Raw genomic sequence first — 5,907 nt, 5'->3', positions numbered from 1 at the left:
AAGATGCGGTATTGGGTGAAAATAGGAAAAGTACGCCAAATAAGGCAAAAAGGGTGGTTTGGTAGAAGGTACTCTACCTCTACTTCTATCTGGAAGTCTGTCTGCACATTCCAATACATTCATTCATATGTCATGAAACTATGTCATGCTTTGTTTTTATTTGCAGAAACCTCTCTCTTGGAAGCGGACCTAATGCAAGCATGGAGAGACATTCCATGAAGGGAGCAGAAGTTGACTTTGGCTGCAAACGAAGTCCTTGGCTGTCATAAAGCTGAGAGAATCAAGCCCAAGTATTGATGAATGAATAAGTATCTATGTTTGTAAATGCTAAGTATTGATGAATGAATAAGTATCCATGTGTTTGTAAATGCTAAGTATTGATGAATGAATAAGTATCCATGTGTTTGTAAATGCTAAGTATTGATGAATGAATAAGTATCCATGTGTTTGTAAATGCTAAGTATTGATGAATGAATAAGTATCCATGTGTTTGTAAATGCTAAGTATTGATGAATGAATAAGTATCCATGTGTTTGTAAATGCTAAGTATTGATGAATGAATAAGTATCCATGTTTGTAAATGCTAAGTATTGATGAATGAATAAGTATCCATGTGTTTGTAAATGCTAAGTATTGATGAATGAATAAGTATCCATGTGTTTGTAAATGCTAAGTATTGATGAATGAATAAGTATCCATGTTTGTAAATGCTAAGTATTGATGAATGAATAAGTATCCATGTGTTTGTAAATGCTAAGTATTGATGAATGAATAAGTATCCATGTTTGTAAATGCTAAGTATTGATGAATGAATAAGTATCCATGTTTGTAAATGCTAAGTATTGATGAATGAATAAGTATCCATGTGTTTGTAAATGCTAAGTATTGATGAATGAATAAGTATCCATGTGTTTGTAAATGCTAAGTATTGATGAATGAATAAGTATCCATGTTTGTAAATGCTAAGTATTGATGAATGAATAAGTATCCATGTGTTTGTAAATGCTAAGTATTGATGAATGAATAAGTATCCATGTTTGTAAATGCTAAGTATTGATGAATGAATAAGTATCCATGTGTTTGTAAATGCTAAGTATTGATGAATGAATAAGTATCCATGTGTTTGTAAATGGTAAGGTGAAGGGCGGCTTCCCACCACCCAGCAAGTAAAACTAGAATCCTAAAACTATAAAAAAGTGTTCCCTGTTAAAATGTCAACGTTTAACGGAATGGATGAATTGGATTCCATCATTTGGGACTTGCAGTCGGACCTTCTGGAAGAAGGTGCAGACAGAAACCGGGTTCCAGTAGCCTCCCTGGTGACGTTCTTTCAGCGGGATGCCAGGCGTACCCCCCAAGGTGGTGGTGCAGCTACATTTGAACTCTCCGTGAACTTGAACAAATAATGGATTTGCACTTGTTGGTGGAAGCATCACCACAGAGAACTCCAAGGCTGCCTGCATGAGGTGTGAGGTCAACGAGGAGCACCCAGAGTCTTTACAGATTTGCAGGGAGCACCATTGATCTCGCCCCAGTCAGAGTCTGATCTAAGAGATAAAAGTGAGCAAACGAGAGGGAAACCGACTCGCTGTCAGCCGCAAGTCAGCAAAGGGCAATTCTAGCCTGCAGGCTGCCTTTGAAAACGTGAAGGGCGAAGCATGGCGGATGAAGCCACGAGGCGGGGGGGGGGGGGGGGGGGGGGGGGGGGGAGCCGCAGCGGCTGTAGTGTTTTGTGTATTGTGAGAACACGGAGGGAGCACGCAATATCTACTCGCTGACAGGTTGGCCTTTTATTGGCAAGCATGCCAGTGAGGGCATCTGCCATGCCTTTTCATGAATGTGTGCACTCATCTTTGTACCTGTTCTGTCTTGTATATAGGGCACGGGTAAGGGAGGGCAAGGGCAAGGGCAAGGGCAAGGGCAAGGGCAAGGGCAAGGGCAAGGGCAGGGGCAAGGGCGGGGGGGGCAATGAAGCTAACGGGGGAGGGAAGGCGGAGTAGCCAACATGCAAACAGGGACGGTGTGCAGGCCCACAGGTCAGTCGTACGGCCCCCCTTTCTGTGGCCTGATTGCATATAAAGAAGCCTGATTGGCCACTCCCCCTTTCCACCGGTCCGGTCCATCTTGGCACCCCCATCCGGGTTGCGCTGGGGTGATGTAAGGCTTGCATGCATCTGCTCAGATATGAAATATTCCACAAGGCTGGCAGTTCTTATGTTGATGCTAATGCTACAGGAAGTCAGCAACTTTGACACACTGCCCGCCTCAGCAGTCGGCGATGACCCCCTTCCGAAACCTCCCGGGGGCTGACATAAAACTCTTCCACGACTCCACAATGGTTTTATTGAACGAAGCAGAGGCCCAATAGTTTGTTCTTTTGGTGTCGTTGCAACTTTCCCTGACCTTGAGCGTTCCGTCTGAGCAGATTGCTTACACGGAATGGAAATGTTCCGCTGCGTCTTTAGACATTCCTGGTATTTCTTAAAGCTACGGTATGATACGAGCAAACGCCATCTGTAATGGCGGCTCCGCCTGAGTTTGGAGCAACACACATCTTGATGGTGACACGGTGATATTATTCATGAGGCGGAGCGGCCGAGCCGTTCGCTAAACTTGAGCCAAACAAAACTGCTGCTCATTAGGCAGTGGGACATTTGCATCACTGCCCCCCCCCCCCCCCCCCCCCCCACGACAGCAGGCGCAGGCGGGGATGCGGGAAGCGCCTTTCAAAGAAATCTTAGTTTTAGCTCTGAGGATGATAGGCTACACGGGATTGTGACAGGGAAGGAGAGGTCCGGGGGGGGGCGGATTTCTGGAGAAGAGAGGAGGGAGGTGACAGAGAAGGGAGAAAAGGAGAAGAGAAAGGTTAGCGAGGAAGAGGTGAATAAAAGAAGGTTCATTATAGATTCACTGAATCGACAAGCTGTCAGGCCGGCGAGGCCGCGTTCATGTCGCGGCCCTCACCCCCCCCCCCCCCCCCCCCCCCCACCTACCACCCCCCCACCCAAAACCTCGGCCTTCTTTCTTCACCTTTGGCTACATTCACATCCTGTCTTTGTGCTCTGACCCCAACCAACTTAACCAAAGTCCTCCCATCATCCCCGCTTGCCCCCTCCGCCTGCTCATCACTGGCGGGCCAGCGGTGAAATATGAGCTGCCGGTAGCTTATTGATCCCTCGCTCTGAAGATGGATTGATCAGAGACAAGACAAAGCGATCCTCGTGCGTCCCGCTTCTGCAGCAGAAGCCGTGCCAGCGGCTTCAACGCTTCCAATTGATTCATGTGATCAATCTGGCCATGATGCACCGAGTGGGACGCCGTGCTTCCATGCCGCCCTTGTTTCACTTCAAACGGGGCAGGTGAGGAAACGCACACCTTTATCTGATGGGAAGGAGGCGTGGCCTAGCTCTCTCGGAGGCTGCATCGGTCTGTCTCGCTTCGGTGTTTCAGACCATCAATGGGGGCTGCATGGTGGAGGAGTGGTTACCGCGGAGGCCTCACAGCTAAGAGACCTGGGTTCAATTCCACCCTCGGCCATCTCTGGGTGGAGTTTGGATGTTCTCCCCATGCAAGTGTGGCTTTTCTCCGGGTACTCCACTTCCCTCCCCCATTCCAAAAACATGCTAGCTTCATTGACCCCCCCCCCCCCCCTTGTATGAAGTCAAGACGTTGTGGTCTTGATCATCTGCTGAAGACCACTCCCGTCATGCAGCATGTGTCATTTCTCTGACTGGACCCATGCGTGTCCATCAACAACATGGCCTGCATGTCCCGGTCCAAATTAAGGAGAACAACGTATGTAGAAATGTACGGGGTGCATCATCACACCCATATCTCATGGAAAAGGAGGAAATGGCAGATTTCCCACAAATGTGGGTGTTTTTGTGCATGCGTGTCCATTGAGGCGCTGAGTCTGCGGCGGTACCGTCGCTCTTCCCCCATCACAGTAAAATATGCACAAACATGCTCGGCAATCTCGTCCTGTCTATTGTGTATATGTGGAACCTAATAGAAGTATGGATCTGCTGGCATATGTTCTGCGGCACGGTGACATTTGATTTCATGAGCTCAATACCCCGCCTGGCCCCAATCTGGTGTCCATGTGACACGCTGACACTTTGGGCAACTCTTGACAAATTGTCAACATGTAAGTGAGAAATGTTTTCACGCCGCCGGGATGAACTTCCTCATGAGAATGCAGGGAATATAACTCAGCCCACATTAGAAGGGCCCTCTTCACCTCTGGGTGACAGGAGAAAACTTTGTGTGGTAGCGATCAGCGTTACGCCCTGTGATAGACAATGATTATAATTCTGCAACATAAATGTTACATCAGATTGTCCTCTGCTTGCAAATGATGACCTTTCAAACAGCAACGAGTGAGCACTGAGGGAAAAGCTAACCTTTAGATTTAAGGACGAGTTGCTGCGGTGTCACAGTGCCATCTAACGGTGGAAAATTGCACTACACGCATACTTTCTTTGGGGATACTGAAAGGCAATTTATGTCCTTCAAAGGCTCATGTTCAATGAGGGTACGTGTGAATTAGACGTCTTTGTCAATTGGAAATGTACATCGTTAGCTCTGCATGTATAATTCATGGCTCAGCTGTCAGGTGCGATATTTTATGCATTTTCCTTTTGTGCATATGGAAGCATTTCCAATCTAGCATCTGTGGTCGGAAGAAAGTCCTTTTGGACTGACATGTTTGATTGCGTGGTTTTAAAAAAAGAGTTCATGCGCTAATTTCACAATTCATCTCTCCGATAATTGCCGCCATCAATATCAGTGGAGACATTTTTGCCCTCATTTGCAGAAACATAGTTTGGGATTTTTTCAAATGTCTAGCAGTTATGATTAATCCAGGCTGACAAAGGGTAGAACGCCATCCCACAATGGAGCACAATGACTTTGGGGTACTTTGAAGGGGAAGCCATGCAGGGGGAATGAGTATACAGTATGTGCAAACAATACATGACATCCATCCATTTTCTGTACTAGAGTATGCTGGAGCCTACCCCAGCTGTACAATACATAACATAAAATATCTTCTGAATAAGAATTATTCCTTATTTCTCACAACTTATTGTCCACATTTAATGTACAGTGGTGCGAAAAATGTTTGAGCCATTTTTGAGTTCTCCTTTTTTTCATGTTTGTCACACTTTCATGTCTCAGCTCATCACACAAACGTAAATATTAGCTAAGGACAACGCCACTCAACACAAAATGAAGTTCTTATATGAAACTGTTTTATTATTGAGGGAGAAAAAAATCCAAACCGACATGGCTCGAAGAACGTAGGGACAACTCATCCAAGAGGTCACAAAAGGCCAATCTTGCTTTTCCTATCACTTCTACTTTGCTGAATTAGTACAATTTCCCTGACCTGGTGGATTATTATGTCCAGTTTTTCTCAGGGTAGGCTGATTGCAGGCCGGCGGGGGCCAGGAGGGAGGGGACTCATGCTCAAGTCCAGCCTGGATGAATGGCCCAGTGTGAGCACCCCCCAAGGAATGGCTGCCAGGTCGGATTCAGTGGTGCCTCGTAACACCACGACACAAATGTGTGCCTTCATTTCAAACCAAAGATACTTACATACGTTTGGAAGAATGAGTTATGGTAATGAATATCGCTTATGCAAAATTTCTCACTTATTTTACGTGTTTCCACGTTTCCACGGACGCCATCTTGGCTCAGACCCATTTCTCGTCTTGGTTTGAAAGTTTGAAAACAAGTAGGCTACATGGAGGGATGAACCGAAATTGACACTTTATAACAAGTCATGTTTGTTCGGGATATCTCTGCACCTCAATCGGTGCTGAGTGACTACTTAGCCGTTATTTCGGTATCTTGTCTCCGTGCGTCTGGGAGATCCTTGTAGTAAAGCAAGCAGCTTGACTTTCC

Source organism: Doryrhamphus excisus, linkage group LG11 (assembly GCF_037039965.1).
Source record: "Doryrhamphus excisus strain RoL-2023G ecotype Guam linkage group LG11, RoL_Dexc_Guam_v1.1, whole genome shotgun sequence".
Classification (NCBI taxonomy): Eukaryota; Metazoa; Chordata; class Actinopteri; order Syngnathiformes; family Syngnathidae; genus Doryrhamphus; species Doryrhamphus excisus.
This window is presented reverse-complemented; position numbering follows the sequence as displayed.